This window comes from Heptranchias perlo, chromosome 2, assembly GCF_035084215.1.
Source record: "Heptranchias perlo isolate sHepPer1 chromosome 2, sHepPer1.hap1, whole genome shotgun sequence".
NCBI lineage: Eukaryota > Metazoa > Chordata > Chondrichthyes > Hexanchiformes > Hexanchidae > Heptranchias > Heptranchias perlo.
Window position 1 is genome coordinate 99,506,403 of NC_090326.1, and position 26,102 is coordinate 99,532,504.

The 26,102-nt window shown below is 42.8% G+C and overlaps 1 protein-coding gene across 1 annotated transcript in view; it reads right to left on the reverse strand.

Annotated features, from left to right (window-relative positions):
• The window catches only part of stx17 (syntaxin 17), a 112,452-nt gene that overhangs the window by 54,416 nt on the left and 31,934 nt on the right, over positions 1-26,102 (reverse strand). The window lies entirely within an intron of this gene.

The window sequence follows — 26,102 nt, forward strand, 5'->3', positions numbered from 1 at the left end:
ACTGTCAGCAGACAATAAGCCCTCAAAATACTTGTGGAAGCTCTTCTCCCATCTCTGGTTTCTATATTTAATTTATGTCGTTGTGATTCACGTCATTGGCTGCAGTATCACTCCAAATTCCAGAGCAGAAAATGACCTGGAACACACTAGTAAAATCAACTTTGGCGGTGGGCCATTCAAATACCTGTGCATTAATGCATCTAATTTTAAACAGACACACTCCCTTGCCACCAGTCAGCTTTATGTCCATACCATGCCAGCAAATTGTTGTGTCACCACTTGACTCATTGCACTGTCCACCATGAGTGGTGCACTCTCTATATACAGCAGGTCATACACCACCCGTCAGCTGTCAATTCACAGGTCTAAGCAGCCTGTGCCAAAGATAGCCTTGAGAGGGTGCTCCAATCTTACTTGTGCAACAGCTAGTGTAGGCTACTAATGTGTGCCCTACTCTTGTCCTAGAAGAACATTAAAAACAGAGAACAAGTAGAGAACTTACAATTCAAGCCCATAACCCATGGGGTAATAAATATCTCTCTAATAGTCACAGTCATGGTTAAGATCAATTCCACAACTCAAAAAATTCTTCTATTGATACCACATACTGTTAAGGGCTGGCTATGTAAACTAAAACAAATTTAATTGATTATAAATAAGATAATGAATCTTGTTATCAAGCCAGCCAGCATTAGCATGGTACCAGCATTTTACAAGAATCTAATCCAGTTGCACCAAAAGCAGTTGACATTGTTGAGATAAAGCATTGCGATATATCGTAGGTCTTTATTTTGTTGGTGGGGCAAGAAGCACGCTGGCAGGAAGATGTAATCCAAATGAAACAAGGTTCATTCAATGTGACGACACAGCACATTGCTGAAGCCACATTCAACCAGGCTGCCGTACCATTTCAATTGAGATGCAACAAACATTTGAATAGTCCATTATCAAAATAGTTACTTGCTGCATCCCCAAATGAGTCATCTATTTACCTCACCTCCAGAGGATGAGTTTTGGAAACTGACCAGGTTGACCAACATGCTTCCTGGTGGGTTAACCTAGCATCAAAAGTGACACATAGGTCAAACCAAATGTCTTCTCGGGAAAATGGCACAGATTTGGGGATAAGAAGTTTGTAATTACAAAACTGAAAAGATAAATAATTGCTGTCAGACTAGGTTTGAAGACAAGAAAACAACAGAAGATCACAAACTGCTTAAATTCTTAGAAAAGGATAGTTCTTGGTCCACAAGACCCCATATATTCTTGAAGGACATGACATACTCTAATGTGCATTATTTCACAATTCCTTACTGAGGAAAAGGAGTGAAAGCTGCTCATCGTAAATCAGATTACCAGAAACGGCAGAAAAGAAGCTAAACAGGACATATATAATGATGTGGTTACTGAAGCAATGAATGCTCTTAAAATAGGCAAAAGTATCTGGTCCAGGCAAATGCGCCCACAAGTCTTAACATACTAATAGATCTCCTGTGGCATTGCTAATGGTGTGTCAAAGGATACAGTGGTACAGAATACAGTGGAAATACAATACCAGCTCGTGGCTGCAGCCTGAATCCACAGTGTCACAGGACCATATGGCCCCTCTAGCCTGTTCCGCCATTCAATAAGATCATGGCTGGTATTCTACCTTAACTCCACTTTCCTACCCTGTCCCCATATCCCTTGATTGCCATAGTGTCCAAAAATCTATCGATCTCAGTCATGAATAAACTCAACGACTGAGCATCCATACCCTTCTTACGTATTTAGAAGCCATGTACATCTCTCAGGGCAAATGGTACATGGGCACATGGTAAAATAAAACCAAAATGGCTAAATGGTGATGTCTGAAGATAAAATTGAAGTAAAAGGGAAATATTTTAGAAGGTAGAAGGTAAATAACACTCAAGAGATTAGGGATAGGTATCAGATTCAGTTAAAGGCATCAAAATAAGAACATAAGAACATAATAAATAGGAGCAGGAGTAGAACATACAGCCCCTCGAAAATGCTCCGCCATTCAATAAGATCATGGCTAGTTTCTACCTCAACTCCACTTTCCTGCCCTATCCCTATATCCCTGGATTCCCGTAGTGTCCAAAAATCTATCGATCTCAGTCTTGAAAAAACTCAACAACTCAGCATCCACAGCCCTCTGAGGTGGAGAATTCCAAAGATTCACAATCCTCTGAGTGAAGAAATGTTTCCTCATTTCGATCCTCAATGGCCAACCCCTTATATTGAGACCATGACCTCCAGTTCTAGACTCTCCAGCCAGGGGAAACAGCCTCTCAGCATCTACCCTGTCAAGCCCACTAAGAATTTTATACTTTTCAATGAGATCACCTCTCATTCTTTTAAACTCCAGAGAATATAGGCCCATTCTACTCAATCTCTCTTCATAGGACAACCCTCTCATCCCAGGAATCAATCTAGTGAACCTTTGTTGCACCCCCTGTAAGGCAAGTATATCTTTCCTTAGTTAAGAAGAACAAAACTGTACATAGTACTCCAGGTGTGGTCTCACCAGAGCCCTACACAACCTCAGCAAGACCTCCTTACTCTTGTACTCCAATCCCCTTGCAATAAAGGCTAACAAACCATTTTCCTTCCTAATTGCTTGCTGTACCTGCATGTTAACTTTCTGTGATTCTTGTACAAGAACGCCCAAATTTCTCTGAACAACATTTCTTCGTCATTCACCTTTTAAAAAATATTCTGTTTTTATATTCTTCCTACCAAAGTGGATAATTTCACATTTCCCCACGTTATACTCCATCTGCCACCTTCTCGCCCACTCACTTAACCTGTCTTTATCCCTTTGCAGCCTCTTCGTGTCCTCCTCACAGCTTACTTTCCCACCCAGTTTTGGATCGTCAGCAAACTTGGATACATCACACTCGGTCCCCTCATCTAATTATTGCTATATATTGTAAACTGCTGAGGCCCAAGCACTGATTCTTGCAGCACCCCACTAGTTACAACCTGCAAACCCAAAAATGACCCGTTTATTCCTACTCTCTGTTTTCTGTCCATTAACCAATCTTCAATTCATGCTAATATATTACCCCCAATCCCATGAGCCCTAATTTTGTGTAACAACCTCTGTATGGCACCTTCTCGAATGCCTTTTGAAAATCCAAATATACTACACCCACGGGTTTTCCCCTTATCAACCCTGCTAGTTACACCCTCAAAAAACTCTAATAGATTTGTCAAACACAATTTCCCTTTCATAAAACCATGCTGACTCTGCCTAATCATTTTATGATTTTCCAAGTGCCCCGTTATTACATCCTTAATAATAGATTCTAGCATTCTCCCTACTACTGATGTCAGGCTAACTGGCCTATAGTTCCCTGTTTTCTCTCTCCCTCCTTTCTTGAATAGCGGGGTTACGTTTGCTACCTTCCAATCTATGGGGACCGTTCTAGAACCTAGGGAATTCTGGAAGATCAAAACCAATGCATCGAATATCTCTGCAGCCACCTCTTTTAAAACCTTATGATATGAGCCATCCGATCATGGGGATTTGTTGGCTTTTAATCCCATTAATTTCTCTAGTACTTTTTCTTTACTAATCTTAATTACTTTCAGTTCCTCACTCTCATTAAGCCCTTGGTTCCCCACTATTTCCGGTATATTTTTTGTGTCTTCTACAGTGAAGACAGATACCAAAATATTTGTTTAACGTCTCTACCATTTCCTTATTCCCCATTATAATTTCTCCTTTCTCTTCCTCTAAGGGACCCACGTTTACTTTCGCTAATCTCTTCCTTTTTACATACTTGTAGAAGCTGTTACAATCTGTTTTAATATTTGTTGCTAGTTTACTCTCATATTCAAGTCTCTCCCTCTTTATCAATTTCCTGGCCATCCTTTGCTGATTTCTAAAACCCTCTCAATCCTTAGGCTTACTACTCTTTTTGGCAACATTATAAGCATTGTCTTTTAATCTAATCCTAGTTAGCAACGGTTGGATCACTTTTCCCGTGGAGTTTTTATTCCTCAAGGGAATGTATATTCATTGAGAATTATGAATTATTTCTTTAAATGTTCACCATTGCTTATCTACTGTCATATCTTTTAATCTAATTTCCCAATCTATCTTGTCCAACTTGCCCCTCATACCTATGTAATTGGCTTTGTTTAAATTTAAGACCCTAGTTTCGGACTAAAGTAAATCACTCTCAAACTCAATATGAAATTCTATCGTATTATGATCACTCTGCTCAGAGGATCCTTAACTATAAGATTACAAATCAACCCTGTCTCATTACACAATACTAGATCTAAAATAGCCTGTTCCCTAGTTGGTTCCAACACATATTGTTCTAGAAAAATGTCTCGAATGCATTCCATGAACTTGTCCCCCAAACTACTTTTGCGAATTTGGTTTGCCCAGTCTATGTGAAGATTAAAGTCCCCCCAATTATTGCATTACCCTTGTTACATGCTCCTCTAATTTCCTGATTTATACTCTGTCCAACACTATAACTACTGTTAGGGGCCTATAAACTACTCCCACCAGTGTTTTCTGCCCCTAGTTTTTTTTAGCTCCACCCTACTGATTCTACATCCTGATTTTCTGAGCTAAGCTCCTTTCTCACTATTGCCTTTATCTCATCCTTTATTATCAGGGCTACCCCTCCCCCTCCATTTCTATTTTGCCTATCTTTTCTAAAAGTCAAGTTTCCTGGAATATTTAGTTCCTAACCTTGGTCACCCTGCAAACACATCTCAGTAATGGCTACTAGATCAAACCCATTTATCTCTATTTGTGCATTCAGATATAGCATCTTTAATTTTAACTTTTTACTATTTTTCTCTGATGTGACCATAGTCACGAATGCCCCATTACCAATGTTAAACTCTCTGTCCCTTCCTAATATATTCTGCTTGTTTTTACCCAAATCACTACTCTGCTCTACAGCCTTGGCTTTTCTCTTTAGACTTATAAATTTACTCTTAACTGAACCCTCTCCCCTCTTTATTAGTTTAAAGCCCTATCTACCACCCTAGTTATTCGATTCGCCTGGACACTGGTCCCAGCCTGGTTTAAGTGGAGCCCATCCCAACTGAACAGCTCCCTCGTTCCACAGTACTGGTGCCAATGCCCCATGAATTGAAACTCCTGCTTCCCACACCACTCTTTCAGCCACGCATTTAACCATCTGTTTGTCCCTATGCCAATTTGTGTGTGGCTCAGGTAATAATCCAGAGATTATTACCTTTGAGGTTCTGCTTTTTAATTTGGACCCTAGCTCCTCAAACTCCCTCAGCAGAACCTCATTCCTAGTTCTACCTATGTCGTTGGTTCCTACATGGACCCCTCCTGCTCCAAGTCCTTCTTCAGCCGCGAGGAGATGTCCTTAACCTTGGTTATCAGATTGTCCAAAAGAGCAATGGAAAAGAGGATAGTATAATGGCATGGTAGTGATAGTAAGGCGTTTGTTTTAGCTATGTTAGGAGTCAGAGAGCCATCATGGACTGTATAGGGCCATTAAATGGCTGAGGTTTCAAATGGTTACTCTGCAGCAATCTTCACTACTGAAGATGATGCTGAGTTACCAGTGCTGTTACATAGATGTGATACTAAAATTGAATGTGTATAAATTGATGCAGAAATAGTCCCCGCTAGAGTCAGGGCTCTTAAAGCAGATCAGGCTGCCGGCCCTGATGACATTCACTCTAGGGTGCTAAAAGAAATGGGTGCCTGTATTATGAAAACCACTGACTCATATTTAACAGCTCCCTAAAGTCTGGGATTGTTCCCATGAACAGAAGAGAGGCCCATGTGGTGCCCATATTTAAAAAGGGCATTAAGTCAGAACCAGGAAACTATAAACCCAATAGTTTAACTTCAGTTATGGGCAAGTTGCTAGAAGGTGTTATTAGGGATGCATTGTATGGTTATTGAAGAAGGCCAGGGTTATTAGAGAATCCCAGCAATGTTTCTAGAGAAGAAGGTCCTTGATCACATTTTTTGAAGAGGTTACAAAGTTGGTGCATAATCAAAGATATTGTGTGTGTTGATTTTCAAAAAGCTTTTGATAAAGTGCCGCATAAAAGGCTGGTAAGAAAAGTTACACCTTGTGGGATTGGCAATCAGATCTTAGGTTGGATAGCAAATTGGCTGTATTGTGTAGGCAAAGGATAGCTACTAACAGTAGTGGCTCCACGTGGCATTCAGTCACTAGTGGAGTCCCAAGGAATCCGTATTAGGTCCATTGCTCTGCACTATCTTTATTAATGATCTGAAAGAAGGCAATAGTTCACAAGTTTGCTGATGGCGCAAATATATGCACGGAGTTAGGACCTTAGATGAAATAAATAGTCTGCAGACGGATCAAAACACACTGGGGAAATAGGCCCATATCCGACAGATGTCTTTCAACATAGATAAGTGCAGTGTAATGTATTGGGGCCAGGGTAATTCCAGGCATATATACGCCATGCAAGGTTACCCGCTCAAGGCTGCTGAGCAAAATAAGAACCTGGGAATTGTAGTTCAAGAAACACTGATGGTTCATGATGAGCAACGTGAAGCTATTGCAAAGATGGATAAGTGTTAGGGTGTATAGCTAGGACAAGTAAACATAGAACTAAAAGTACAGTTCTTACCTTGTACAAGGCCTTGGTTCAGCTGCATCTAGAATACTGTGCCCAGTTTTTGTCTCCTCACCTGATGGGGTATATTGAGGCCCTGGAAAAGGTTGAGAGTAGGGCCACTCAATTGATACCTAGTTTAAAGTTCCTTAGTTATCAGGATAGGCTTAGGGAACAGGGGTATTTTACTTTGGAAAAGCTCGTTCTTTGAGGGGATGTGATTGAGGTTTTTAAAATAATGAAGGGATTAGATTCTGTCAAAGGAGACAGGCTATTTGAGCTAGATAGGCGGAGGATGACTAAGGGGCATCAGTACAAGTTGCAAAAGCATAGAGTTAGGTCAAGTGCCAGAAAGAACTTTTTTTTCGTCTAGTTGTCAGCCACCGGAATAAGTTGCCAGTACATGCAGTGAGTGTGGATTCGCTCTAGGCCTTCAAAAGGGAGCTGAATGAGTTAATGCGAGCGGAAGGCAGCTCAAGTTATAGAAGGTAGTGGGTTAACCAAGACGAGTGATATCAGTCACCACGGTCTCCTGCAGCTTGTTTTACTGCCTTCAGGGGTCAGAAAGAAAGTTCTCGAAGATTTTTCCTAAATTGGCCTATGGTTTTTCTCTTTTGTTTTTTTTTGCCTCTCCCCCGCGGGAGCTTGTGCGGCTGGGCAATGGGGGGGAAGAGAAGAATTGAAGGTGTATATAGGTTACACTGCATCAGGCTGGAACAGACTTGATGGGCCAGTTGGTCTTTTCCTGTCCTTTTTTCATACGTTCACACTTGTGCCAAACCCCAGATTTCCCCTCCACAGTCAAAGATTGCTGGGTTCTGGTCTTTTCAGCATACAGAATGACAGCTCTGGGAGCCACAACACTCAAAGGCTTCCAATGGAAAACATTTACACTCGTGTTAAACATAAAAAATTCTATTATATAGACAAATTTTATAATGTCCTTGAAAATGTTGTAATTTATGTCACGAACTTTAATTCCAGTGCTAGGTTTCTCAGCTAGTACAAGTTCAAGATGGCAGCCAATAGCACATTCAAAAAATATTTTTAGATATTTCACTTTCCCCTTTATTTTGTTGGTAGCTGTTGCTGACTGCCCATTTCTGTATGTGTTTTTTTATCTTCATGATTAGCAGTTTTCTTTCCTGCTTGCTACTGTTGATTGGTACATTCCCAACTCGTTCAGATCTGATTTATCGCTCTACGAATTTGGGGCCAATCAGCTGATGTGACACCTAAAGTGTAATATCTGAAATGTGACACAAAGAAAACACAGACCAGAAAAACAATTTTCATACAAGTGGATCCCCGTGGCATTACTAACAGTAAGTTGGATGATAGAGTTTTATAAGGGTTGGGGCATTACTATTTAATGTACAATGTATTACTCAGCTGCTAAAATTAAGTTGTGCCCATATATATTCAAGCCTGCTGCACTTAAATTTGAGAATGAGTTGGAAAACTGTGAGGGATCTGATAGGATCCTTTAAGAGCCACAGAGTCTAATTCCTGTTCAGTAAAGGCGGGCTGAGGTTAGAGTTTAATTACTCTCTCGTGAGAAGTTTGCAGGCTGGAAGCTTCTCGCATATTTCCGACTAAGGATCAGAGCCTAGGATGAAATGCATGGCTTTCTTTTCTTTAAAAAATATGATTGTGTTCCATTTGTAACAAAGCGTGATGTCTACAGTATGATACAGTCGAGGATGGCAATGGGAGTCATCAGCATATATATGGAGGCTGATTTTCATAATGTCACCAAAAGGCAGCATGTGACTAAGCATTGTGAGGTGGAGGAGGACAAGGATGGATAACATGCCATGGTAACTGTCACAAAGCATATCAAAGAAATCCAGGAGCTTCTCGTACCTGAGGTTAGAAATAATAATGGAGAGGATGTTGCGGGAGGTTGAAGGAGATTGTGTGTGGTGGAGAAGAGGAGTTTGGCGTTTTCCTTATCCTCCAGAATGGCCCTGGACTAGTAAGAGGATTCTGACAAAGCTAAGGAGGCAATATTACTTGAGATAGTCAACTAGGCCAGTTGTGCACCATATATATTCAAGCCTGCTGCACTTAAATTTGAGAATGAGGTGGAAAACTGTGAGGGATCTGATAGGATGAGGGTATCAAAAGTGGCAGCAAGGTTGCCGTTGAGCAGGTCAATGGAGGCAAGTAGACGGCCACACAAGGGAACTTTGTTAGAGTGTGCATTGGTGAGAGAGCTGAGGACGTCCCTCAGCTCCCCTCCCCAGAGAAGAATTGTGATAATGGGTGTGGAATTGTGACAATGGAGACAAGGAAATGATTACAGATGATTTGTCGATGATCAAAATCTTAAAGATGACCAGGCCTCCCACAATGGTGAAGGAGGCAGGCATGGCTGCGAATGTGGATGAGAAAGTTAATGTGTAAGGTAAAGCTGATTGAATAAGCTTCATCTGCAAGTAGACTGGAGAAGCTGGGGTTGTTCCCCTTAGAGCAGAGAAGGTTAAGAGGAGATTTGATTGAAGTGTTCAAAATCATGAAGGGTTTAAATTAAGTAAATAAAGTGAAACTATTCCCATTGGCGGAAGGGTCGAGAAGCAGATTTAAAGTGATTGGCAAAAGAACCAAAGGCGACATGAGGAAAAACTTTTTTACACAGCGAGTAGTTATGATCAGGAATGCGCTGCCTGAAAGGGTGGTGGAAGCAGATTCAATCGTGGCTTTCAAAAAGGAATTGGATAAACACTCGAAGGGAAACAATTTGCAAGGCTATGGGGAAAGAGCGGCGGAATGGGACTGGATTGCTCTTACAAAGAGCCGGTATGGGCTTGATGGGCCGAATGGCCTCCTCCTGTGCTGTAACCATTCTATGATTCTAAGTATAAAGGCTGCATCCTCTGTTTTTTCTGGGATGATTCTCCAAACTGATTAGCAGGTGCTGAGCAGAAGCTGGTCCCTACAACCAACAATGGGCAATATTTGGCACTCATCTTGAGTACTGTTCACAAGCAATGGTAGGCAGGATATTATTGTCCTGAGGTGGGCGTGGGGGTTACAGATGCAAGCAAACAAGATAAATGCAGATATCAGGAAGCAAAATTGTAACAAAAGAAAGTTTGGCTTGTTCTCATTAAAAAAGACACTTTGCGGGAATTAATGAGTTTGATACTAGCAAATTGTTCACAGGCAAGAGTTCATAAATTATGAACACAAATCAAAAACCAAGAAGTTTGGAGTAAGAAGGAAAGAGAGGCTGAATTTGTTTTTACTATAACGGTAACAAACTCATGGTATAAGTTACTAGTGAAGGCCATTGAAATGGACAGTACAAGTTCCGTTCAGGGTAACTGGATGCATTTCTGGAGAAAGGGGTTGAGGAATGAAATGAAAGGTGGGTAGATGGGGTGGAGATAAGAACATAAGAAATAGGAGCAGGAGTAGGCCATACAGCCCCTCGAGCCTGCTCTGCCATTCAATAAGATCATGGCTGATTTTCTACCTCAACTCCACTTTCCTGCCCTATCCCTTGATTCCCTTAGTGTCCAAAAATCTATCAATCTCAATTTTGAATATACTCAACAGCCCTCTGGGGTAGAAAATTCCAAAGATTCACATCCTTCTGAGTGAGGAAATTTTTCCTCATCTCAGTCCTAAATGGCTGACCCCTTATCTTGAGAATATATCCCCTAGTTCTAGACTCTCCAGCCAGAGGAAACAGCCTCTCAGCATCTACCCTGTCAAGCCCTCTAAGAATTTTATAGGTTTTAATGAGATCACCTCTCGTTCTTCTAAACTCCAGAGAATATAAACCCATTCTACTCAATCTTCCTCATAGGACAACCCTCTCGTCCCAGGAATCAATCTAGTGAACCTTCGTTGCACCCCTTCTAAGGCAGGTACATCCTTCCTTAAGTACGGAGACAAAAACTGTACACAGTACTCCAGGTGTGGTCTCACCAGAGCCTTATATAATTGCAGCAAGACCTCCTTACTCTTATACTCCAACCCCCTTGCAATAAGGGCTAACATACCATTTGCTTACCTAATTGTTTGCTGTACCTGCATGATATCATTCTGTGCTTTGTGTACAAGGACACCCAAATCCCTCTGAACACCAACTCACTATATTAGTCTCTCACCTTTTAAAAAATATTCTGCTTTTCGATTCTTCCTACCAAAGTGAATAATTTAACATTTCCCCACATTATACTCCATCTGCCGTCTTCTTGCACAGTTAACCTGTCTATATCTCTTTCCAGCCTCTTTGTGTCATCCTCACAGCTTACTTTCCCACCTAGCTTTGTATCATCAACAAACTTGGATACATTACACTCGGTCCCCTCATCTAAGTCATTGATATAGATTGTAAATAGCTGAGGCCCAAGCACTGATCCTTGCAGCACCCCATTAGTTACAACCTGCCAACCCGAAAATTCCTACTCTCTGTTTCAAACAACAGGATGTTTTGGGGCTTAATGGTCTGTTTCTGTTATAAAAATTTAAAAGCAGTATCCTTTTTGTTACCCTACAAAAATACATCAAAATCATCCCACCACTCAAAAGAATCGGCTACCACAAAACTCAAATCTGAATGTTAAAATAATGAAATTTATTGGCAGCAATTTACAATGAGTATTTTTGGAGTTTATTTTTATGCACACGTGAATGGACACAGAGGGAATAAGGGATACATAAGCATGGCAGGGATTAGAAAAGACATGTCCTGGTTGTAAACAAAGGACCTTCCCCCTTACTCCAGGTGCTATGTACCAGGTGAATCAAAAATTGTTGCACTTTGCACCTTAACGTTACAATAAATGTTACAATAACTAACTGTCAGCCCACAGGTGCTAAACTTCACCAGATCGACCACCTCACCAAACACTAAAGCAGTCCGGAAAGCAAATTTCACAAATTCAACTGAAGTTGTCCTTTTCTCAGTGTCTCCTTCCGTTCCAAATCTTTCAGCAAGTCTCTCCCTCTGTCTCTGCTCAGCACAACCGTTTGCCCTGTTGGTACAAAGTTTTCCTCCTATAAACGCTTAAATGCAGATTTTTTTAAGTCAAAGCTGTCACTTTGATTTCCACTGCTTGATGTGTTTTGGCTGACTGCTTCTGTTCTCCTCTGGTTGGTTATTTCCACTCTCCGCAGTGCTAGCTGGAACTCAGTTTTTGTTGAGATATTCCTGAATTTTCCCTTAATTCTCTCTGATTGGGATACAGTTCAGTGGCTGTTGGCTGCTCACTGGTTCCACATTCAAATGGCCATTCTTCAGGTATGGGCCCAGAAAGTGATTGTTAGTGGGTTATTTGACCATGAAGTGCATTGAGACTGAACCTGACCCTGTCCTATGCTGATATCCATATTCATCCTTTCAAGCAGGAGTCATGGGGTATAGATCAGGTGCAGAAACCCTGGCTGATTTTCCCCCATCCCTAGCTGAGGGGAACTGAGGCCGATTGTAACAACCCAACTGTTGTCCTGGCTGAGATCAGCCAACTTGGCATAGACCAGGGACTAAATCTGGCTCCTTCCTCCTCTGTATGGCTCAGGTACTCACTGGCTGTTTTTCTGCAATCCTTCTAGCTCCTAGATGTGTTTGACCAATCACCAACTTGAGTTTGGCATAATGTTGTCACAGACACTTTGACCGTACTCCATGCATGTTTGTGTGTCCTCTCCTGCCTTCAGATCTTCCAGGCCATGCCTGAAGGTATTTTACCAATCATGTGGAGAAGGGAACACTACTTAAGAAGGTAGTATCTGAAATCCTACACATAACTGTTTTTAACATAGCTGATTACAAAGTTTGAACAAAGCCCAATTCCAAATTTTTATGTTTCCCTCCCTATGAGTAATAAAGAACTTTGTTAAAACTGCATCAAAGGCTGTACTACCTAAGATTTATTTTGGAGGTAATTTGAGTGTACTTTAGTAAATACAGCAGATGCAAAGGCAGGTGAGATTACATTACATAGAATTACAAAAAATGTACAGCTCAGAAACAGGCCATTCGGCCCAGTAGGTCTATGTCGGTGGTTATGCCCCACACGAGCCTTCTCCTACCCTTCTTCATCTAACTCCTTCAACATATCCTTCTATTCCTTTCTCCCTCGTGTTTATCTATCTTCCCCTTAAATGCATCTACGCTAGTCGCCTCAACTACTCCTTGTGGTAGTGAGCTTCGCATTCTAACCACTCTCTGGGTAAAGAGGTTTCTCCTAAATTCCCCATTGGATTTATTCATGACTATCTTATATTTACGGCCCCTAGTTCTAATAAAATAGTAAAGTATTCTACGAACACATAAATAACAAAAGAAAAATCAGGATAGGGAAAGGGCCACTAAGGGATATACACAATAAACTCACAGGTAATGACAGCGAAATGGCAGAAATATTAAATAATTACTTTGCCTCAGTATTTACCAGGGAAGGCATGACATTAGAAGAAGAGATCAAAAAAGATATAAAGATATTTAAGATAGAAAGGGGGAAATAATTGATAAACTAATTAGAGAGGATAAAACCCCTGGTCCGGATGGATTGCGTCCACGTATATTAAAAAAAGTTAGAGAAGAGATAGCAGAGGCACTATTACATATATATAAAAATTCATTAGAAAAGGGAATAGTGTCAGAGGAGTGGCAGACAGCTAATGTAATTCCTCTTTTTAAAAAGGGAGATAAAACAAGTCCAAGGATCTATAGACCAATTAGCTTAACGTTGGTGGTAGGAAAGATAATGGAAACCTTACTCAAAGATATAATTTAAAAAATCTAGAAACTGAAAATATAATACAGAAGGTTTGCCAACCCTTACTGAATTCGTTGAAGAAGTAACAGAAAGGGTAGACAAGGGTAATGCAGTAGATGTAATATATTAGGATTTTCAAAAGGCCTTTGATAAGCTCATGACTAAGATAAGAGCATGTGGAGTCAGGAACAAGTAGCAGAATGGACAGCAAGCTGGCTACAAAACAGAAAATTGAGAATAAGGGTTAAAAGTAGTTACCCAGACTGGAAAAAGGTAGGAAGTGGTGTTCCATAAGGATCGGTGCTGGGACCACTGTTGTTCAGAATTTACATAAACATTTTGGACTCGGGAATCAGAAGTATAATTTCAAAATTTGCGGATTACACCAAATTGGGTGGGGGGGGTGGTAGAGTTAATACTGAGGAGGGCTGCGACAAAATACTGGAAGACATTAATAATTGACAAATGAATTTCAATATAGATAAGTGTGAGGTAGTAAATTTTGGTAGGATGAATAAGGAGGCCACATACTCCTTGGAAAATAAGAACCTAAATGAGGTAGAGGAGCACAGAGATCTGGAGGTACAGATACACAAATCACTAAAAGTAGCTACGCAGGTTAATGGGGCCATAAAACAAGCAAACACTGGGGTTCATTTCCAGAGGGATAGATTTGAAAAGCAGAGACGTTACGTTAAACTTGTATAGAACCGTGGTTAGACTACACTTGAGTATTGTGAACATTTCTGGTCTCCATATTATAAAAAGGATAGAGAGGCATTGGAGAATATGCAAAAAAGATTTACTAGAATGATACCAAACTGAGAGGTTATACCTATCAGGGAAGACTGAACAGGTTGGGGCTCTTTTCTCTAGAAAAGAGAAGACTGAGGGGTGAACCGATGGAGGTCTTTAAGGTTATGAAAGAGTTTGATAGGCTAGACGTAGAGAAGATGTTCCACTTGTGGGAGACTAGAACTCCTTGTAGTAGCGAGTTGCACATTCTCACCACTCTCTGGGTAAAGAAGTTTCTTCTGAATTCCCTATTGGATTTATTAGTGACTATCATATATTCCTCTCTTGTTGGGCTTTTTACATACGGGTAAGAAGAGTCCTGCACACATTGTAAAAACTCCATTCCCTGTACCCCTTCACCGACCTCTTCTTGCCAGTTTATTTGGGGGTTTGATAAAATCACCCATGATTATTATTCTATGTCCTTTACTCATTTCGCATATTTGTTTGCATATTTCTTCCTCCACCTCCTTTCCACTGTTAGGTGGTCTGTAATATACCTCTATTAGTGTGATCGATCCCTTATCATCTTTTATTTCAATCCATATGGATTCTGTTTCTATCCTTCTGTTAGTTATGTCCCTTTTTTCTACTCCCATTATGTTATCTCTAATTAGTACAGCTGCTCCCCACCCCCTTCTTCCTTCCCTATCCTTTCTGATTATGTTATACCCTGCAATATTTAGTTGCCAGTCCTGTTCTTTATGTAGCCATGTTTCAATTATTCCTACTACATCTGGTTCCTCACTACAGATTATTACCTCCAGTTCCCCTGTTTTATTTTGGATGCTGTGTACATTGCTGTACAGGCAGTTTAATTCATCTTTAATAGTTCCTTTTACTTTATTTTTAACAGTCCATTTATACTTCTGTTTTATAACTATTATAACTGTATTTGTCCCTTGACCATTTATGTTATCTTTATTTCTTACCCTGGTCTGACCTTTACACTCATCTCCTGTTTCTTTTATCTTTAGACTTTTGTTATTGCTACCAGATCCCTCCCCCCATCTTGCTAGATTAACTAATGCAACCGCACTGTCCAAGTGATCTCTAAGCAGCTGAACAATGACTAGTAATGTTTGGCAAATAGACATTGGTAGATAAGTTTCAACAACCATTAACTATAATTAAAATAAACTTAACTGTGTAAGTATATAAAAGTAAACCCCAAAAACATATGTAAAGTACAGCACAGTTATTTTAAAATGACCAAATATGTTTCTGGTTATGTTTGGTCGTTACAATTTTATATTTACTTCACTTCAGACCAAGTCTGCTCCATGTACAATTTTTTCTTATTCCTTCCAATGCTACTAAACTCTTTGAATATTTTGTATTTATTTCAATACATTGTGGAGTTTTATTTGGAGCTCATGCGCTTGACGATATCCTTTGCCCTTGCCAGGGGCAGCATCCTTGGCCAGTTCATCTGGATCTCCCTGGATGTAAAGGGCCACCACTTATGAGCCAGGTGGAAGGCCTCAGGCAGGATACATGTTAAAATATCATTCACAAAGGAGTTCATAATGCTCATGGCCCTCAAGGAATTGCCAGAGTTGGGGTAAACCTGCTTTATCACTTTTTCCACGCAGATTAAATCTCCTTCCTTCAATTTTCTACGCTCTTGTCACCGTTCCTTACAGCTTGGGACCATTCTTACCTTTTACTGATTAGATATTGATTAACAATCTGAGAAATAGCTCTATTAAACAAAGGTGATTTTTCCTTCCTTTCTTCTAATATGCATACTGATGAATGAGTGATCTAGTACCTTCCGTCCCTGCATCTCAAGTGTGGAACAAGAAATATAAAAACGGATTGTAGGAGCTTCTACAAGTATGTAAAAAGGAAGAGAGTACCAAAAGTAAATATTGGTCCCTTGGATACTGAGACAGGAGAAATTATAATGGGGAATAAGGAAATGGCAGAGACATTAAACAAATATTTTGTATTTGTCTTGACAGTAGAAGACACAAAAAGAACACCAAAAATAGTAGGGAACCAAGGGGCTAATGAGAGCAAGGAACATAAAGTAATTAATATCAGTAGCGAAAAAGTACTAGAGAAACTAATGGGACGAAAAGCGACAAATCCCCTGGTCCTGATGGCCTACATCCGAGGGTTCTAAAAGAGGTGACTGCAGAGTTGTAGATGCATTGGTTATGATCTTCCAAAATTCCCTAGATTCTAGAATGGTACCAGTGGATAGGAAGGTAGCAAATGTAACACCACTATTCAAGAAAGGAGGGAGAGAAAAAACAGGGAACTACAGGCCGGTTAGCATGACATCAGTCGTCAGGAAAATGCTGGAATCCATTATTAAGGAAGTGGTAACAAGGCACTTAGAAAATCATAATATGATTAGGCAGAGTAAACATGTTTTATGAAAAGGAAATCGTGTTTAACAAATTTATTAGAATTTTTTGAGGATGTAAGTAGCAGGGTGGATAAAAGGAAACCAATGGATGTAGTATATTTGGATTTCCAAAAGGCATTGGATAAGGTTTTTTTTTATTTGTTCATGGGATGTGGGCGTCGCTGGCGAGGCCGGCATTTATTGCCCATCCCTAATTGCCCTTGAGAAGGTGGTGGTGAGCCGCCTTCTTGAACCACTGCAGTCCGTGTGGTGAAAGTTCTCCCACAGTGCTGTTAGGTAGGGAGTTCCAGGATTTTGACCCAGCGACGATGAAGGAGCGGTGATATATTTCCAAGTCGGGATGGTGTGACTTGGAGGGGAACGTGCAGGTGATGTTGTTCCCATGTGCCTGCTGCTCTTGTCCTTCTAGGTGGTAGAGGTCGCGGGTTTGGGAGGTGCTTTCGAAGAAGCCTTGGCGAGTTGCTGCAGTGCATCCTGGGGATGGTACACACTGCAGCTACTGTGCGCTGGTGGTGAAGGGAGTGAATGTTTAGGGTGATGGATGGGGTGCCAATCAAGTGGGCTGCTTTGTCCTGGATGGTGTCAAGCTTCTTGAGTGTTGTTGGAGCTACACTCATCCAGGCAAGTGGAGAGTATTCCATCACACTCCTGACTTGTGCCTTGTCGATGGTGGAAAGGCTTTGGGGAGTCAGGAGGTGAGTCATTTGCCGCAGAATACCCAGCCTCTGACCTGCTCTTGCATCCACAATATTTATGTGGCTGGTCCAGTTAAGTTTCTGGTCAATGGTGACCCCCAGGATATTGATGGTGGGGGATTCGGCGATGGTAATGCCGTTGAATGTCAAGGGGAGGTGGTTGGATTCTCTCTTCTTGGAGACGGTCATTGCCTGGCATTTGTCTGGCGCGAATGTTACTTGCCACTTATCAGCCCAAGTCTGGATGTTGACAGGGCTTGCTGCATGCGGCCACGGACTGCTTCATTATCTGAGGGGTTGCGAGTGGAACTGAACACTGTGCAATCATCAGCGAACATCCTAATTTCTGATCTTATGATGGAGGGAAGGTCATTGATGAAGCAGCTGAAGATGGTTGGGCCTGGGACACTGCCCTGAGGAACTCCTGCAGCAATGTCCTGGGGCTGAGATGATTGGCCTCCAACCACCACTACCATCTTCCTTTGTGCTGGAGAGTTTTCCCCCTGATTCTCATTGACTTCAATTTTACTAGGGCTCCTTGGTGCCACACTCGGTCAAATGCTGCCTTGATGTCAAGGGCAGTCACTCTCACCTCACCTCTGGAATTCAGCTCTTTTGTCCATGTTTGGACCAAGGCTGTAATGGGGTCTGGAACCAAGTGGTCCTGGCGGAACCCAAACTGAGCATCGGTGAGCAGGTTATTGGTGGGTAAAAGTCACTTGATAGCACTGTCAAGACACCTTCCATCACTTTGCTGATGATTGAGAGTATACTGATGGGGCGGTATTTGGCCGGATTGGATTTGTCCTGCTTTCTGTGGACAGGACATATCTGGGCAATTTTCCACATTGTCGGGTAGATGTCAGTGTTGTAACTGTGCTGGAACAGCTTGGCTAGAGGCGCAGCTAGTTCTGGAGCACATGTCTTCAGCACTACAGCCGGGATGCTGTCGCGGCCCGTAGCCTTTGTTGTATCCAGTGCACTCAGCCATTTCTTGATATCACACGGAGTGATTCGAATTGGCTGAAGTCTGGCTTCTGTGATGGTGGGGATATCGGAAGGAGGCCGAGATGGATCATCCACTCGGCATTTCTGGCTGAAGATGGTTGCAAACGCTTCAGCCTTGTCTTTTACACTCACGTGCTGGGCTCTGTCATCATTGAGGACGGAGATGTTTACAGAGCCTCCTCCTCCCGTTAGTTGTTTGATTGTCCACCACCATTCACGGTTGGATGTGGCAGGACTGCAGAGTTTTGATCGGATCCGTTGGTTGTGGAATCGCTTAGCTCTGTCTATAGCATGTTGTTTCCGCTGTTTAGCACGCATGTAGTCCTGAGTTGTAGCTTCACCAGGTTGACACCTTATTTTTTGGTACGCCTAGTGCTGCTCCTGGCATGCTCTTCCACACTCCTCATTGAACCAGGGTTGATCCCCTGGCTTGTTGGGAATGGTGGAGTGAGGAATATGCCGGGCCGTGAGGTTACAGATTGTGCTGGAATACAATTCTGCTGCTGCTGATGGCCCACAGCGCCTCATGGATTCCCAGTTTTGAGCTGCTAGATCTGTTCTGAATCTATCCCATTTAGCACGGTGGTAGTGCCACACAACACGTTGGATGGTGCCCTCAGTGTGAAGACGGGACTTCATCTCCACAAGGATTGTGCGGTGGTCACTCCTACCAATACTGTCATTGACAGATGCATCTGCGACAGGTAGATTGGTGAGGACGAGGTCAAGTAGGTTTTTCCCTCCTGTTGTTTTGCTCACCACCTGCCGCAGACCCAGTCTGGCAGCTATGTCCTTCAGGACTCGGCCAGTAGTGATGCTACCGAGCCATTCTTGGTGATGGACATTGAAGTTCCCCATCCAGAGTACATTTTGTGCCCTTGCTACCCTCAGTGCTTCCTCCAAGTGGTGCTCAACATGGAGGAGGACTGATTCATCAGTTGAGGGAGGGCGGTAGGTGGTAATCAGCAGGAGGTTTCCTTGCCCGTATTTGACCTGATGTCATGAGATTTCATGGGGTCCGGAGTCCATGTTGAGGACTCCCAGGGCCACTCCCTCTTGACTATACCACTGTACCGCCAGCTCTGCCGGTGAGACAGGACATACCCAGGGATGGTGATGGAAGAGTCTGGGACATTGGCTGAAAGTTGTGATTCCGTGAGTATTGCTATGTCGAGCTGTTGCTTGACTCGTCTGTGGGACAGCTCTCCCAATTTTGGCACAAGTCCTCAGGTGTTAGTGAGGAGGACTTTGCAGGGTCGACTGGGCTTGGTTTGCCTTTGTCATGTCCGGTGCCTAGTGGTCCGATGCTGGGTGGTCCGTCCGGTTATTCTTATTGTGACTTTCTGAAGCGAGATTTTACAACTGAGTGGCTTGCTAGGCCATTTCAGAGGGCGATTAAGAATCAACGACTTTGCCAGACCGGGTACGGGCATTAGTGAACCAGATGGGTTTTTATGACAATCCGGCAATTTCATGACCACCATTACTGATACTAGCTTTTTATTTCAGATTATATTAAATTAATTGAATTTAGATCCCCAGTAGACGTTCCATGGAGCCAAACATTTTGAAGGAGGTGGTGAAAACAAAATTACTTTGATCCTTGTGAAGTCACTCCTACACCACGAAGATGTAACCAACAATACCGTTGCTCGACGACGACGACTACAACTACTACTACTAGCATTTATATAGTGCCTTTAATGTAGTAAAACATCCCAAGATGCTGCACAGGAGCATTATCAAACAAAATTTGACACCCAGCCACATAAGGAGATATTAGGACAGATGACCAAAAGCTTGGTCAAAGAGATAGGTTTTAAAGAGCGTCTTAAAGGAGGAAAGAGCAATTGAGAGGCGGAGAGGTTCATGGAGGGAATTCTAGAGCTTAGAGCCTAGGCAGCTGAAGGAATGGCCGCCAATGGTGGAGCGATTAAAATTGGGGATGTGCAGGAGACCAGAATTGAAGCAGCATAGAAATCTTGGAGGGTTGTAGGGCTGGAAGAGATAAGGAAGGGCAAGGTCATGGAGGGATTTGAAAGCAAGGATGAGAATTTTAAAATCGAGACTTGCCAGACCAGGCGCCAATGCAGGTCAGCGAGCACAGGGGTGATGGGTGAACTGGACTTGGTGCGGGTTAGGAAATGGGCAGCAGAGTTTTGGATGAGCTCAAGTTTATGGAGGATGGAAGATGGGAGGCCGGCCAGGAGAGCATTGGAATAGTTGAGTCTAGAGGTAACAAAGGCATGAATGAGGGTTTTAGCAGATGAGCTGAGGTGGGGTAGATACGGGCAATGTTACAGAGATGAAAGAAAGTGGTTTTGTGATGGATATTCAATACAGTGACCTCTACTGATGGCAGCAATATTTCTACCCCAGCACAACTCCAAAATTTGAAGGTACAGAAACAGCGCGAGAGCGGCGGCGAGAGCAAAGAGCGGGGATAAAGAAGAGCGGGGATAAAGAAGAGCGGCGGTGGCGAGAGGCCCCAGACCAGCATGAGAGCAGCGACGAGGGCAGAGAGCCCAGAGCAGGGATAAGGAGGAGCAGTGGCAGCGAGAGGCATATAAAACAAAAACAAAGGAAAAAAACCACCTAAAGTGACGTCAGCACAAGGGAAGGAGAAAATTGGTGAGTAGCTGGTGAGTGTTTTTTTTAAGTCTTTAGTTTATTTCTGGTAAGTTAGTTAGCCTAATAAATTGAGGCATGGCAGGGCACCTCGGTCTCGTTGAATGCACATCTTGTGCCACGTGGGAAGTCCAGGATGCTTCCCGTGTCCTGGACGGACACAGTTGCAGGAAGTGTCGTCAGCTGGAGGAGCTCGAACTCCAGGATTTGGAGCTTGAGCAGCAGCTGGTGTCACTGCCCTGAGGAACTCCTGCAGCAATGTCCTGGGGCTGAGATGATTGGCCTCCAACAACCACTATCATCTTCCTTTGTGCTAGGTATGACTCCAGCCACTGGAGAGTTTTTCCCCTGATTCCCATTGACTTCAATTTTACTAGGGCTCCTCGGTGCCACACTCGGTCAAATGCTGTGTGCAGAGGTACCGCTGGAGTTTAATTACCTGAAACAAGGCAGCATTCCAGCACAGAGCATTAGCATGCTTCCCACTGTTTGTCCAAGTAGGACTCATTTGGACATTGGCTTGCATTATCTGGAGCTGTAAGGGAAGGATCCCAGACCCTGGTGACAGATTTACTCTACCAAGTCCCAATGAGGCAGGCTGTTTGGAGTTTTGGAGTACTACAAACCTTCCTGCCAAGCTGCAGATCTTCCTGGTTCAGGTATCAGATTACCAAAGTTTGCCATAAGGATGGATTTGGTTCCAATCTCCGATTACCTTGGATCCAATTTGGCCCCAAAGAAATCCTGCTTTCTGCCCCAATAAGGATAGTCACGATTTAGTCATTAAACAGTGGGTTTGGGTTTGATTCTTTGCTAGGTGGACAGCAGATGCCAGGAACTCCTCCAGACTGATATAGTGAGTAGCACAACTCACTTTAAAATGGGTGAATTCATGTTCTCCATTCTCCTGGCCACAGCATGGGCCTAGACCATACCGCTCTGCAACCCAATCAAGATAGACATTAAACCCTGGATACATGATCATGTGCTTCCATGTCCAGCATGCTGGTAACGCTTTGCAGTAGCTGCCATCCCAAGTCTCAAGAGTTTTTTCATTAGCTACATAGCAAGTATCTGCCTGGTGGAAAAATCTACAAAGGAGAACTTCCAATGTACCAGCCATTTTAATGTTCTAGATATCCAATTCCAACACCATGCATCAAGCATACTCATTACCTATTACTTAATCCAGATTCTCATAGCAAGGAGATGTGCCCACCTTGCCGCTGACTACCCTTCCACGTGCTGAGTGATAGGCCAGCGTAGGCCACAACCCTCTCTTTCTGTACCTATTTCCACTGCTGCCACAAATTCACCTCACAGCTTGGCCTTGGATCTCACACACAGATTGAAGGAAGCCTAGTCATTGCATGTTTAGGTGCTGCAAAACATGAAGAACTGTTTGGACTTACATCCTATATGCCATAAGCTTAGGTGGCGTTAGGATACTTTGCTTTCATTGAAGAGAGACAAGAAATACGAGAGCACCCTTAATCCTAAAGAATCGTATCTAAATTAAAGTTAGCATCAACCAGATTAGAGTTTTGACCAACATGAGGCAAGTGAAGTCTAAAGGGTCCAGTTGAGTGTGGGGATAAATGGGGCAGGTACTGAAATTTTACTTATTCATCGTATTGTATTTTGACTTTTATTCACTTCATTTTGGCTTTTCAATATTAAGAACTGTTTTTACTGCTTATTTGATGTCTTACCTGTGGGCTACATTGAGCTGGTAATAAATTAATTAATTGACTAAGTAGCTAGTTGTTCTTGGATTGGCAGATTTTTCCTATAGCAGTTGGGCTATTGTGTAAGCTAAGAATTTGAGTTTACTGGCAAGAAATTAGTCTTGAGCAGCACAAAGTCAGTTGAGTGTGAAGGGCCAATTGAGCGTGCAGAAGGGCCAGTTGAGTTTGGAGTTTAGCCTCAGTAGGAGTTCTGCTTTCAGGTACAATGGGCCCATGATCTAGGCACTCTAGTGCAGTACTGAGGAAGTGTTGCACTGTCGGAGGTGCTGACTTTCGGACGAGACGTGAAACCGAGGCAATAGAGGTTGCAGGGGAAGGTGGTGGTGCAAAAGTAGCCTTGGTGAGTTGCTGCAGTGCATCCTGTAGATTGTACATAACTGCAGCTTTAATTACTACTGGAAATGGGGGAACAAAATTATTGACTTAGACTCATAGAAAGGTTACAGCACGGAAGGAGGCCATTCGGCCCATCGAGTCCGTGCTAGCTCTATGCAAGAGCAATCCAGCTAGTCCCACTCCGCTGCCCTATCCCCGTAGCCCGGCAAATTTTCTCCTTTCAAGTACTTATCCAGTTCCCCTTTGAAGGCCATGATTGAAACTGCCTCCACCACCCCCTTGGGCAGTGCATTCCAGATCCTAACCACTCGGTCTGCAAAAAAGTTTTTCCTCATGTCACCTTTGGTTCTTTTGCCAACCACCTTAAATCTATGCCCAATGGGAACAGTTTCTCTCCATCTACTCTGTCTAGACCCTTCATGATTTTGAATACCTCTATCAAATTTTCTCGCAACAGTCTCTGTTCCAAGGACAGCAACCACAGTTTCTCCAGTCTATCCACATAACTAAAGTCCCTCATCCCTAGAATCTTTCTAGTAAATCTCTTCTGCACCCTCTCTAAGGCCTTCACATCTTTCCTGAAGTGCAGTGCCCAGAACTGGACACACTACTCCAGTTGTGGCCAAACCAGTGTTTTATAAAGGTTCATCATGACTTCCATACTTATGTACTCTATGCCTATATTTATAAAGCCCAGGGTCGCATATGCTTTTTGTAACCGCTTTCTCAACCTGCCCTGCCACTTTCAACGGTTTGTGCACATATACCCCCCAGAACTCTCTGTTCCTGTACCCCTTTTAGAATTGTGCACTCTAGTTTATATTGCCTCTCCTCGTTCTTCCTACCGAAATGTATCACTTTGCATTTTTCTGCATTAAATTTCATCTTTTTTTTTATTCGTTCATGGGATGTGGGCGTCGCTGGCAAGGCCGGCATTTATAGCCCATCCCTAATTGCCCTTGAGAAGGTGGTGGTGAGCCGCCTTCTTGAACCGCTGCAGTCCGTGTGGTAAAGGTTCTCCCACAGTGCTGTTAGGAAGGGAGTTCCGGGATTTTGACCGAGCGACGATGAAGGAACGGCGATATATTTCCAAGTCGGGATGGTGTGTGACTTGGAGGGGAATGTGCAGGTGGTGTTGTTCCCATGTGCCTGCTGCTCTTGTCCTTCTAAGTTTGGGAGGTGCTGTCGAAGAAGCCTTGGCGAGTTGCTGCAGTGCATCTTGGGGATGGTACACACTGCAGCCACTGTGCGGCGGTGGTGAAGGGAGTTAATGTTTAGGGTGGTGGATGGGGTGCCAATCAAGCGGGCTGCTTTGTCCTGCCATGTGTCCGCCCATGCCACCACCCTGTCTATATCCTCTTGAAGTCTATCACTACCCTCCTCGCTGTTTACTACCCTTCCAAGTTTTGTGTCATCTGCAAATTTTGAAATTGTGCCCTGTACACTCAACTCCAAGTCATTAATATATATCAAGAAAAGCAGTGGTTCCAGCACTGATCCCTGGGGAATGCCACTGTACACCTTCCTCCAGTCCGAAAAACAACCGTTCACCACTACTCTCTGTTTCCTGTCCCTTAGCCAATTCTGTATCCATGTTGCTACTGCCCCCTGTATTCCATGGGCCACAATCTCGATGATAAGCCTACCATGCGGCACTTTATCAACTGCCTTGAGAAAGTCCATATATACCACATCAACTGCATTACCCTCATCTACCCTCTCTATTGCTTCATCAAAAAACTCTATCAGGTTAGTTAAACACGATTTGCCTTTAACAAATTTGTGCTGGCTTTCCCTAATCAATCCACACTTGTCCAAGTGACTGTTAATTCTGTCCCGGATTATCGTTTCTAAAAGTCTCCCCACCACTGAGGTTAAACTGACTGGCCTATAGTTGCTAGGTTTAACCTCACACCCTTTTTTGAACAAGTGTGTAACATTTGCAATTCTCCAGTCCTCTAGCACCACCCCCGTATCTCTGGGTCTTTGGAAGATTATGGCCAGTACCTCCACAATTTCCACCCTTACTTCCCTCAGCAACATAGGATGCATCCCATCCGGACCAGGTGACTTATCTAATTTAAATACAGCTAGCCTTTCTAGTACCTCTTCTTTATCAATTTTTAGCCCATCCATTATCTCAACTATATCTTCCTTCACTGAGATTCTGGCAGCATCTTCTTCCTTGGTCAAGACAGATGCAAAGTGCTCATTTAGTACCTCGGCCATCCCCTCTGCCTCCATGATTAGATCTCCTTTATGGTCCCTAATCGGCCCCACCCTCCTCTTACTACACATTTACTGTTTACATGCCTGTAGAAGACTTTTGGATTCCCTTTTATGTAAGCTGCCAGTCTATTCTCATACTCTCTCTTTGCCCCTCTTATTTCCTTTTTCACTTCCCCTCTGAACTTTCTATATTCTGCCTGGTTCTCACTTGTGTTATCAACCTGACATCTGTCATACGTCCCTTTTTTCTGTTTCATCTTACTCACTATCTCTTATCATCTAGGGAGCTCTGGCTTTAGTTGCCCTACCTTTCTGCCTCGTGGGAATGTGCCTAGACTGTACCTGAACCATCTCCTCTTTAAAGGCCGCCCACTGTTCAATTACAGTTTTGCTGGCCAATCTTTGATTCCAATTTACCCGGGCCAGATCTGTTCTCATCCCATTGAAATTGGCCCTCCTCCGATTGAGTATTTTTACTTTAGAGTGGGTCTGTGTCCTTTTCCCATAGCTATTCTAAACTTTATGATACTATGATCGCTGCTCCTTAAATGCTCCCACACTGACACTTGCTCCACTTAGCCCACCTCATTCCCTAGAACCAAGTCTAGCAATGCCTCCTTCCTCGTTGGGCCGGAAACCTACTGGTTAAGAAAGTTACCCTGAACACGTTTCAAAAATTCCTCCCCCTCTTTGCCCCTTATTATTATTGCTATCCCAGTCTATATTACGATAGTTGAAATCCCCAGTTATCACTACTTTATAGCTTGTGTCTATTCAAATCAAAATGGATTAAGTCATCAAAATGAGAAACATTTCTTCATCCCAAGCAGAAGTCACTCAACTTCAATTATACAAAGACAATATGGAAATGACACAACCTTGCCGAGAGATCTTACAATTAACAAGGTTAAGCATTCTAGAATGGGATTCGTAA